Source organism: Polyodon spathula, chromosome 3 (assembly GCF_017654505.1).
Source record: "Polyodon spathula isolate WHYD16114869_AA chromosome 3, ASM1765450v1, whole genome shotgun sequence".
Lineage (NCBI taxonomy): Eukaryota > Metazoa > Chordata > Actinopteri > Acipenseriformes > Polyodontidae > Polyodon > Polyodon spathula.
The window spans coordinates 44,512,773-44,526,313 of NC_054536.1; positions in this window are offsets into that span (position 1 = coordinate 44,512,773).

The window sequence follows — 13,541 nt, forward strand, 5'->3', positions numbered from 1 at the left end:
GTTGGTCTCCTTCAAGCTTATCAACTTAAGGGCAGTAAATCCAACTGCAACTGCAGTTTGAGGTGCCTAAATGCAGGTGGGGACAAAAAGTTGATAAGGTGGACACCGCTTAAGGGTGTAACACTGGAAAGTGCAACAAAACTTTGTCTATAGGAGGAAATGGAGTTACCAACATCTATCCTAACTGTTTTTATAGTCTTACCCTGGCATTTGTGAATGGTGATTGAATCAGCACCAATGACTGGGAACTGCTCTCAAACAGTGTATACTCTGTTCATGATTTCAAACTTTATGTGTAAATGATCAAAGGTATGGGTGACTCCATTGTTAAATGAGGTGGTTATGGTTTTGACCATACTTGTGTTTTTCAGATAGTAGGAAACAGCTTGAAACTTCCCTATTGCCCCACTGATGATGGCAATGCCAATGTTCTTGAGAAACACCAGTTGGCAGCCTATTTTGACTCGTAGGGTAGATTCCAGTCCAATTGTACGACTGCAGTCAGCCTTGTAGACGTTCATTTATTTCAGCACATTTCTCTGGAAGTTAAAAGGGCAGTCCACAGTCCATAACATGAATGTCCTCTCCAGGCATGCAATCAAACATGGCAGTCAGGATCTGGTTAAAGGCATCTACAGTAGGCATTACGCAGCCCTTGGGATGAAATAGCTAGGTGGCTATTTTTTTTTAATTAGCAGTGGGAGAAAACCACTTCAGCAAGTACAGTAGAATCTGCCAGAACTGACCTACGCTATATCTACTATAGATACTAATGAGAGCAAAACAAATACAAAAGAAAAACGAGGGAAATGCAGATCTTTTCACGAAAGCTTGTATAAATTGATTTTATATTTTAAAATGCTGCTATAAGTTCTGCTTGTGAAGCATCCACACTATGATTTGACAGAACAGGTGATTTATTTTCACTGTGCAGGACCTTATTTTCTCAATTTGGTGCTTGAGCCCCGCAGCAGTCACGGACTCTCCGCCTGTGCACCTATTATCAGTGATTAAAGGCTGGTTTTCAAACAAACTGATTATCGCTTACCAATACTGTATTGGTATAAGAAAAGTATGTTTTTAAAAAAGTAATTTCAGCTTTCAATCACTTAAAATATGCTGAAGATAATGTAAACAACACCAAGCTACAGACAGGGAGTCCCAAGCTTTAAACGTGTTACTGTTTATAAATAAGAATTCAACTTTATAATGAATATTGTGTTATTATATTTTAAGCAACATATTATTAGGGTAATTGTTTGTTTATTAGTTTTAAAATGCTTAGAAAAACGTGACCTATTGTTTGACCTCGTTAGTACAACCGGTCCCCTTTGCTAATGACATCTTCATTCAGGGTCATAACCAAGTATAAAGCTCCACATTTTTGTGACTTTACACTTATTTCTAAAGATGCAACGCATTTCAGTAAATTCAAACGATAAACTTCACATCCCACGCAGAAGGAGAACACAAACGGAAAACACCATTAAGTGGAGTTGGCACTGCAAGGGAGATGAGGGGAGGTTTCACCGTTCCGACCGAGTGACAGTTTTCTAAGCATTATTTGTAAATGCTTATTCACCATTGTTACAACCTGTTACAAAATTGACTTCCCTGCATTTTTTAAAATTTTCATCATTTAATCATAAAATCACAATTTACAAGATTAAATACGCTACTATACTCCTCTTGGGCTATGCCATAATAAGGTCACACGACTGTGATACTGTACGCCGATTGGCTCAGTGGATATTTCGGATTTTGCTAAATTAAAAGCCTGGCGTATAGCGAGTTATGGAAAGAAACGATCATTTGAGTTGTATTTAACATGGTGTGTATAGTGTTTTGAGGACAAAGGACACTGAACACCAGAAAGTAGGAAATGTGAGATGAATGATCCTGCTTTTAGCTCAGTTTTATATATATATATATATATATATATATATATATATATATATATATATATATATATATATATATATATATATATATATATATACACATATAACATGTACACACATATATGTGTATATATGTGTATATATACTACATACAGTATATATATATATATATATATATATATATATATATATATATATATATATATATAATATATCTATATATAGGATCCACATCATAGGTGTGATTCATTGTTTTGATGTTCAGCACATTATTATTATTATTATTATTATTATTATTATTATTATTACGATTAATTGAGTATTGTCATTTAATTGCACGATTATTGAGTTTAACGTCTTTTTATGTATGTATACTCTGTGTGTGGTTTGTTTGTGTAAAATCATTTGTATTCGTTTTAATTTGCACCTGTTTGATACAATTGAATAAATAACCGGATGACCTGCAGAAGGTTAAAATTGTCTTGTTATGTTTAATACGGGACTGATAAATGCTGAGGGGGGAGAACGAGACAGGGGAACAAGAAAGAGAAAAGCGACAAAGAAAGGCGACACAGGAGAAAGACAGAGAAAAGATGGGGAACTCAGGGACTATAGGAAACGAGATGTATTTATTTTTGTGACTTTGTAGATACCCAATACGTCTTTTCTTTTTCAGGGTTGCAACTATAAAGACTGACAGAAGCAGGGACGAGCAGAGCCTGTTCACACTAACAGGGAGACGTCCAGATGGATCCATGGAGCAGTTTGATCAACTGGACCGCAGAGCGAGGCGGAGTGAGCTGACGGCCAGGAGATGGAGTCACAGTTTTTGCTATTTAAGAGGGGAGAGGGATTCGTTTACTCCCCTCTTCAGAGTTTTTTCTTTTCTTTAATAGTTTAATTTTATTTCATCACTGAAAGTACACGTTGATTCTGTGTTTTTTTTGTGTTTTTTTTTTTTTTTTTTTATTATTATTATTATTAGATTGTCTCCTGCTTTCGCCCTTCCCCTTCCCCCTTCCGAACATCTGTTGTCATCATTTCTCATACACTCCACTGGATTGGACTATTTGAATGGATGGACTTTACAGATTGTTGAACCCTGGAAAGAGAGGCCTATTATCTAGACTCCCTTTATATATACGCTCTCTTTTTTTCTATATTTTACCAATTAATTTATTATGAGATTGCTAATTGATTCATTTTAAAACTTAATTTTAACTGTTGGAATAATAAATGTTTTATAATTGATGGCAACTTGTGGACCTCCCTTTGTGTGGCTGTTCAATCATATCGCTTCTTCCCTGAAATAAAATTAGCCTGTTCTTAATCCACCTATAAATATAAAACAAATCAAATAGAGTTATCTCTTCTCTAACTAAGTGGCTGGCATAGTTTGGCTACTTAATCACAGTTTGTATAATGTCTGATACCATGGCTGACACGATTTTGACGTACAATTGGCAGGATTTGGGGTTCAGCAGCATTTTGAGTAGCCATGCAAGGAGAGGCAGTAGGACAACCACAGAGGGCAATGATGATGATGCCATTTTTTATGGGGAGCTCTTGGGGTCCAAAATTTACAGGTACAGGGTCTGATGTTAAACTAATAGAATGGAAGTCCCAGTTACAGGCAATGTTTCGAATGCAAACTTTCACTGACGAACAACAAATTGATTTTGTCTTGGGTTCTTTGGAGGGAGATGGTAAAAGAGAGATTTTAATTTTGGCAGAACAAGAACATAAAATAGTTAATCAAAACTTTGACTACTTAGAACAGTTTTATAGGGATCGAACCCCAGCCTCTGTCTTGCAACCTTTATTTTTTAACTGTAGAGAAGATTTTAAAATATCAAAACTTATTGTCTACGCTTGAGAGAACTATTTTGTAGACTACAGCAGAGAGATCCATGGGGCCTGGGCGATAAAGATGTCTTGCTGAGGGATCAGTTTGTCCTGGGACTGAGGGATGAGACCTTGAAGCGAGATTTGCGCACCCAGATTCGACGCACTGAAGCAATGACTTTTGCAGACACTAGACAATAGGCTCTTTTTTTTGAGGAAGGAAATCACCCTGAATTCTTCAGAGAACCCCATGGTCATGTTATAGGTGAGCCTATTTGTGTTTCTTCTACATTGCAGGAGTCCACTGATTGGAAGCGAACCTTGAGGGAGGAGCTGACCCAGGAGATGAGGACACAGATGGCAGTCTTGAGTAGGGAGATTAGGGAGGAGTTGTTTGCCTGAGAACAGATACCATATTGGGGCCCCATCCCCATCTTATTTTAGATCCGGGCCACTGCAACAACCCCTATCGAGACCTGATGCAGGGAATCAATTGGCTCCCCCTGGAGGACAAGAGCCACATGAAGCTCCAAGGGGTCAATAGGACTTACAAGGTAGGCCAATCTGTCGCCGTTGCCAAGAACCTGGACGTATGGAGCACCGTTGTCCCCTACAGGTCCATCAGGATTTAAACTAGAGGAACCCGTGGTTGATGGGCCAGCTACGGGTAAGGAAGAAGACCCTATTATCTGGACTCCCTGTATATGTACTCTCTCTCTCTCTCTCTCTCTCTCTCTCTCTCTCTCTCTCTTTTCTATATTTTACCAATTAATATATTATGAGATTGCTAATTGATTCATTTTAAAACTTGATTTTAACTGTTGGAATAATAAATGTTTTATAATTGATGGCAACTTGTGGACCTCCCTTTGTGTGTCTGTTCAATTATATTGATGCTTTCCTGAAATAAAACAAACCTGTTCTTAATCTAGCTATAAATATAAACCAAATCAAATAGAGTTATCTCTTCTTTAACTATGAGGCTGGGGTAGTTTGGCTACTTAAATCACAGTTTGTATAGTGTCTGATACCACGGCTGATATATATATTTGTGTGTGTGTGTGTGTGTGTGTGTGTGTGTGTGTGTGTGTATATATATATATATGTAGCAGGGGAAGATCTGTGCTGACTCTGCTGGCATGTTCACAGGGCTGCAGGAAGAGGGCGGCAGTGGTCCAACAACTGCCTGTAAGTCATGGCAGTGACACGGGGAGGTGGGAAAGTGGGTGTGTGGACTTTCCCCCTCTCTGAATGGCTGAGAGGCAAGTCTTGGGAGATTGTTAGCCCTATACAATAATGCTCCGCTGTTTCCTCAGGTCTGCCCACTTAGACGCGCCGAGAGTGCGGTAGCTCTGATTCAGGACCGGGAATCAACCGGGAGAAAAAGAAAGAGTCTCACAGCGAGACAGTGAGAGCGGGGAACCCTTGGGCAGACCCCGAAGCATTGTAAAAGAGCAGGCTAGTTAGCCAGCAGTGTAGGACGGTGATCCGGGTCGCACGGGTAGCGGCAACTGGGATATAGTTGTCAAGTGCAGCACCTTTTTTCTTTGTAGTTTGTTACTGTTTTATTTTCCCTGTTTCTTTGTGCTTTTTGTTTTGAATTATTGTTTCGAAGCACCTGCAAGGGAGCCGGTATTGTGTACCATCGCTTGGTATTCCCATGGCTCTGTTTACCATTGTTGGTAAGTGGACCACGGACCCACAGCGCTATCTGTGGGCAAAAAGAAAAAGAGCATCCCAAATTAAAACTGGGCACCTGTGCGGTGTTGCCAAATCCACCTGTCTGTCTCCTGTGTCAGTGAATTACCCACCACCCTTCCACAATATATATATTCTCGATTGTGGAGCTGCATTTGTGCCATATAAAAATGTGAGAAACGTCATCCGTGTGTGTGAATCCATATGTCTGTGGTTATTGTTCTTATACAGTTCTATGTTTATGCACCATACAGCGCTGTGAACAGGGTTTGTATTTTCTGCACTCTTAAATTAAGGATAGTTCATAAATTAGTGCAGCCAGGGTGGTGCGTCAGCCTCGTCGACTCACTCATATGTGTTTGTTGGTCGCTTTGAGCTCCATATGAGATATTCGGATACAAATAAGCCCTGTATGAAGCTAATTTTATACGAATCCTATGCAAAGTTTTAAATTTGTCAGCTTTTTGCATAGCTGGGTTTTTTTTTTTTAAACTTGGGTCAAGGTATGCGATTAATAAGGACAATTATATAGTATTCCTTTCTGAATGTGCAATGCATCTTTTCATCTGCAATCGGCAACACGATGGGGGGGCTGAACAGCTAGTTTATATTAGTTATATATATATATATATATATATATATATATATATATATATATATATATATATATGTGTGTGTGTGTGTGTGTGTGTGTGTGTGTGTGTGTGTGTGTGTGTATATATATATATATATATATATATATATATATATATATATATATATATATATATATATCGTGTCGTGGTGCCGAAAGGGTACGTGAGGGCGTGTGTGTATACGTCTTTTTGTGAACCTGTAAACAGGTTAGCTGTCCGGTCCTGTGTTAGTTAGGTTCCGGTGTCTTAGTTAGTGCTCTGAATAGGAGCTAGGTGTTTTGTTTTGTTTATTTCGTTTGCATTTTGTTTCTGTTTGTGTGTATTAAAAATAGCGCGTAACTGCTTTAAACTCCATTTCTTGTGTCCTGGGTCTGAATCAAAGGGGCATAAAAAACTGAAATATCTTGTTTGCATAAGTATTCAACCCCCACACATTAATATTTGGTAGAGCCACCTTTCGCTGCAATAACAGCTTTAAGTCTATTGGGGTAAGTATGTACCAGCTTTGCACACAGTGTCGGAGTGATTTTGTCCCATTCTTCTTGGCAGATTTGCTCCAGGTTGTTCAGGTTGGTTGGACGACGCTTGTGGACCGCAATTTTCAAATAGTGCCAACGATTCTCAATGGGATTGAGATCAGGACTTTGACTGGACCACTGTGAACATTCACCTTTTTGTTCTTGAGCCACTCCAATGTTGCTTTGGCCTTGTGCTTGGGATCATTGTCCTGCTGAAAGGTGAATTTCCTCCCAGGCTTCAGTTTTTTAGCAGACTGAAGCAGATTCTCTTGCAGTATTTTCCTGTATTGTGCTCCATCCATTCTTCCTTCAATTGTAACAAGATGCCCAGTCCCTGCTGATGAGAAGCATCTCCACAGCATGATGCTGCCACCACCATACTTCACTATAGGGATGGTGTGTCTTGAGGCATGGGCAGTGTTAGGTTTGCGCCACACATAGCACTTTGAGTTTTGGCCAAAAAGCTCTATCTTGGTCTCATCTGACCACAAAACCTTTTCCCACATCGCAGATGGGTCACTCTCGTGCTTTCTGGCAAACTCCAGATGTGCTTTCAGATGGTACTTTTTGAGTAAAGGCTTTTTTGCCACCCTCCCATACAGGCCAGTGTTATGCAGAGCTCTTGATATGGTTGACTGGTGCACCATTACTCCACTCCCAGCCATTGAACTCTGTAGCTCCTTCAAAGTGATTGTTGGTCTTTCTGTGGCTTCTCTCACAAGTCTCCTTCTTGTTTGAGCACTGAGTTTTGAGGGACAGCCTTTTCTTGGCAGTGCCTGGGTGGTGTGATGCAATATCCACTTCCTGATTATTGATCCAGCTGTGCTCACTGGGATATCCAAACACTTGGATATTATTTTGTACCCTTTCCCTAATCTATGCATTTGTTTTACTTTATCTCGAACTTCTGTAGAATGCTCTTTGGTCTAAATTTTCCTTTAGATTCACAGCCTTACCAATGATCCTTCAACAGTGGGGTTTTTATCCAGAAAATGTGACAGCAACTTTAATGGTTCACAGGTGGAGGCCAATGGTAAGGTAATTGTGTCCTCGTTAGGGCAATTTCTTTCATCGGTGCAAACTGGGAGCTTCCACAGCACAGGGGTTGAATACTTATGCAAGCAAGATATTTCAGTTTTTTATTTTTCTTAAAAATATTTCCCAACATAAAACCAATGTCACCTTACAATTATTGATTCTGAGTTTCAGTGTTTTAAAATAAAATATCAAACAGTACGAAATCTCAATGTACCATTTGTTATTCGGTAATCTGAGAGAATTGGTCGGAGGTCTGAATACTTTTGCAAGGCACTATATATATATATATATATATATATATACATATAGTAATAGATATTGTAATAGATAGGTCGTAGGGGCGCCCATGCACGCTGCCGCCATGTGTAATAGATTCTGCCACTCACACGGTTCGCTGCCCCTTTGATTCAGATCCAGGACACAAGAAATGGAGTTTAAAGCACTTACGCGCTATTTTTAATACACACAAACAGAAACAAAATGCAAACAAAATAAACAAAACAAAACACCTAGCTCCTATTCAGAGCACTAACTAACACACCGGAACCTAACTAACACAGGACCGGACAGCTAACCTGTTTACGGGTTCACAAAAAGACGTATACACACACGCCCTCACGTACCCTTTCGGCACCACGACACTTTACGGTTACCTTTGTGCAACCGGGCTTTTCACTTACAGCAGCCCCAAACAGACTGGCTGCTCTCTATGAATACCCTGCACCTGGGTTTAATTTAACAGTAGCTACCCGATGCAGGGGATAATTAATAATAAAACAATTAACAAAATGTGTATACCCACATGTTTTCTGCAGGGAGGATATTAACCCCGTCCCTGCTGTATTATATATATATATATATATATATATATATATATATATATATATATATATATATATATATATATATATATATATATATATATATATATTTAGATAGCAGGGAGGGGGTTAAAATCCTTCCCTGCTAAAAACATGTAGGAATGCACGTTTGGGTGAATGGGCTAATGGTTTTAATAGTTTTATTGTTTAGTTATCCCCTGCACCTGGTGGTAATTGTAAATTAGAGCCAGGTGCAGGGTATTTAAGAGAGGCAGCCAGTCTGCTGAAGGCTGCTGCTGTGTGGAGGGCCCGGTTGATGGTGTTTTCAATTGTTATGTTTTTGTGTCAGCCGGTAAACAGCTTAGCTGTCCGCTTTTATTAGAGTAGGTTCCTGGTGAATGTTTAGTTAGTGCTCCAAATAGGAGCTAGGTGTTTTTTTTGTGTTTATTTCATTTTGTTTATTAAAAGTTCACGTGAGCGCTGTTCAGTTCAACCCTGTGTGTTGGGTCGTGACTTTGAAGGGAGAAGAACCCGTGCGAGCCTGTGTGGCGAGCCGCAAGTTAACAATATATATATATAATTGTGACATACTATTACTCACAACCCTCCAGTCAGGAGCACAGTGCTCTAACCACTACTCCACAGATGCTGCAAGTGATGACTCACTAGTGAAGAAGAGAAAATTACAGGGTAATGCATTTAACAATATTGGAACTTTATAACTAATAATGAAACGCAACAATAATAATTCAGCTTTCTCCTACCATATTTCTCACTCCTAGACATAAACCGAAGTGTAGAAAACTGTCTCAAGTATGGCACTCCATTCGCCAACAGGTGGCAACGGCGAGTCAGTCCAGCCATTCCCGTTACAATGTATGTATTCATTTCTACATTTATTTATTTAAAAATATTTATTCCTCTATGCATTTGTTTAAATCATTGATCTATTTCTACTAAATAAATTATTCCTTTATTTATTTGTAATTAACACTAGAACCACCATGGATAGTCATTTGGATGGTTTTCACATTTAAAATTTAAATTATTCTGCGTGTGTTAAAGATTAGTGGTTGTCTGTACTTAACTTTTCCTAAATAGATATACTAAATATCGCGACAGCGTTTGAAAGTCAGAATCGCAAAAAAAGTTATAAGCACTTATACCTAGAACTGCCAAAAGTATTCATTTTGACGGCGTGTTACAATACATGCTTTTGTCACTATAACCTACAATACGTTATGATGTGTATGTATACAAGTCAGTTTGTTATCTCTACATCTGCTGAGTTTATAGCAGTATTAATATAAATGGTGTGGATATCAAACTGCTTGCGATCCCTGGTTTATTTTCACGTTGACCAATATGTGGAATCACATGATTGGTAGATGTCCAGTTATTTAGCTTTTCTGTTTGAATAGTCGTTACACACTCTTAAAGCAAAAGGAAGAGGAGGAAAGAGAATAACAATTTTACCTTAGTCTGATGACTTATATCTCATTGTGCATAAGAGGTATTTACGGGTTTTTTTTTTTGACATTTGATGTAAGTTTCAGACTTTTGGTACTGGTACAGATGGTAATTCTAAGTGATTTAGTATTACCCCTGCAACATGGTGAAAACAGCAAAACTCTTGGAGCTGTATAGAGACTCACGATAGTTTCAAATAAGTTTTTCTAACTTGTACAAGGAACTACTGTTCCTGTCAATATTTTATTCAATTTTTGAAAGTCACTTTGGATAAAATCATCTGCTAAATGATTTATTAATAATAATAATAATAATAATAATAATAATAATAATAATAATAATAATAATAATAATAATACTCGGGATCTGTATCATCCTGACTTCCAAAGGTTTCTCTCAGTAATCAGGTTGACTTGATCACTCTATTTTGTTACTGTATCTACTCTTATAACACGGTGTAATTGTTTTTGTTCCTGGGTAGTAAGTGTTATTTCCTAATTGCTTATGCCTCAAAAGTATAGAAAATGGCTATTATTCCCCACAAACTTTGCTTTTGTGACCAGGACAATGATATTTCAAAATATCACTATTTCCAATGGGAAAACGGGCAAATGTGTGTCTTTTCGTTCACATAAAGTCAGAAAAAAACAATATATGAATCCAAATTAACATGTATTTATACTAAAGTAATACAAAAATGACTACAAAAGATTTAGAAGTGAGTAGTTTTTCAAGATTTACGATTTACAGTATCACTGTCCTTGTTAATATCACTGTCCTGGTCACAAAAGCAAAGTTTGTGGGGAATAATAGCCATTTTCTACACTTTTGAGGCATAAGCAATTAGGAAATAACACTTACTACCCAGGAACAAAAATTGTGTTACATAGTGTAATCAGTAGAATTAAATGTGTGGACTTTTGTTTGTCATTGTATCATCTTAATCAGTTCAAGTTAATAAAGCTTACAAATGAATATCTCAAGTGCGTGGCTATAATTAGTCAATCCACAACTGTTTTTGCACTTGCTGTTTACAAAACATTTTAACACTAGAACTGCTGCAGCAGTCATTTTAATGGTTTCAGGTTTTGAAATTTAAATTACTCTGCATGTCTGAAAGTTATGCAGATGTCCGTTTATGACTTTTCCTAAATACATGTATTAAATACCCTGAGAGCATTTCAAAGGCAGGATCACAAAGACAGTGAAGTTATAATACCGCTCACCTAGAACCTCAAAAGCTGTCATTTTTACAATACATGTTTTTATTTTGGAATATAACCTACATATAATATATATATATATATATATATATATATATATATATATATATATATATATATATATATAGTATATATATATATATCTATAGAGTACCGTGATACCGTGAAAAAGTATTTCACCCGTCTGATTTTCTGCATATTTTTGACACTGAATGTTATCAGATCTTCAACCAAAATCTAATATTAGATAAAAGGAACACTGAGTGAGCAAATAACACAAAATTCATACTTATTTCATTTATTTATTAAGGAAAGTTATGCAACACCCAATGCCCCCGTGTGAAAAAGTAATCTCCCCCTTAGACTCAATAACTGGTTACACCACCTTTAGCAGCAATAACTGCAACCAAACACTTTCTGTAGTTATTAATCAGTCTCTCACAGCACTGCGGAAGAATTTTGGCCCAATCCTTCATGCAGAACTGCTTCAACTCAGTGACATTTGTGGGGTTTTGAGCGTAAACTCCTCGTTTCAGTTCCTGCCACAACATCTCAATGGGGTTTAGGTTTGGACTTTGACTAGGCCATTCCAAAACTTTAAATTTCTTGTTCTTCAACCATTCTGATGTAGACTTGTTTGTGCATAATTCATGGTTCCTTCAATGATGGCAAGTCGTCCCCAATTCATGACACTACCACCACCATGCTTGACCGTTGGTATGAAGTTCTTACTGTGGAATGCAGTGTTTGGTTTATTTTGACGTTAACCAGCATGTGGAGGCACATGATTGGTAGATGTCCAGTTATTTAGCTTTTCTGTTTGAATAGTCGTTACACACTCTTAAAGCAAACAGAAGAGGAAGAAGGAGATAATGAGAAATCTAAATGATTTAGTATTACCCCTGCAACATGGTGAAAACAGCAAAACTCTTGGAGCTGTATAGAGACTCACGATAGTTTCAAATAAGTTTTTCTAACTTGTACAAGGAACTACTTTTCCTGTCAATATTTTATTCAGTTTTTTTAAGTCACTTTGGACTTTGGATAAAAATGATTTCTTAATAATGATTATTAATAATAATAATAATAATAATAATAATAATAATAATAATAATAATAATAATAATAATAATAAACATCAGCTAAATGATTTATTACTAACAATAATAATAATAATAATACTGATCATTGTCTTGCTGCATAACCCAGCTGCTCTTCAGCTTCAGCTCGTGGATGGATGGCCTGACATTCTCCTGTAGAATTATCTGACACAGAGCAGATTTCATGGTTCCTTCAATGATGACACTACCACCACCATGCTTGACCGTTGATATGAAGTTCTTACTGTGGAATGCAGTGTTTGGTTTTTGCCAGACATAATGGGGTCCATGTTGGCCAGAAAGCTACACTTTTGACTCATCTGTCCATAGAACATTGTTCCAGAACTCTTGAGAATCATCCAGGTGCTTTTTGGCAAACTTGAGACGAGCATTCATGTTCTTCTTAGTGAGCAATGGTTTCTTCCTTGCCACTCTGCTATGAATCCCATTTTTGCTCAGTGTCTTTCTGATGGTGGAGTCATGAACACTGACCTTAGCCAAGGCGGAGAGGTCTGCAGATCCCTGGATGTTGTTCTAGGGTTCTTTGTGATTTCCTGGACAATTTTTAATTTGGACAATATTGCTCTGACCTTGGTTTGGTGAAGCCCCAAAGCCTTAGAAGCCTTTCCAGATTGATAAGCATCAACAACTTTTTGATCGTGGCGTGATGTGGCTCTAGAACCTGTGTGCTGACAACTTCACTCTGATGGTAAAGGCTAAAGTTAGTCAGATTTATATTTGGTAGGGCTGGCCCAAATCAGGCCTGATTGTTAACCAAAGTATTCAAACAGCTGACCCTAATTATTCCTTTAATTGGGTTGAGTTAAGTAGGGGGGGGGGGTAATAACTTTTTCACACCTGAAGATTGCATGTTTAGTTACCTTTCACACCAAACAAATGAAAGAAGCACCTAACTTTGTTGTATTTTTTTTTTTTCTCTCAGACTACCTCTATATACTACTACAACCCACAAAAAGATCGGACTAAATTCAATGTGAAAAATGTGCACAAATGCAGAAAATCAGACGGGGGGCAAATACATTTTTCACAGTAATCAGAAGGACTGGGAGTTTAAGGAGGTGAGATACACAAATGACCTTAGGAAAGTAGCTACTAGGCAGAGTGAAAAAGACTATAAATAACTAAGTGAAATTGATCGAATGCTAAACAAAGGTGCTGTCACTCTGCTAAGCAAAACTGCAACTCCGGAACTCTGCCTAAAAATGCAACCAAGACGGGGAAGCAAGCTGCCAGCAAGTCAGCTGCTACAAGCAACGAGACTGAGGCCCCGC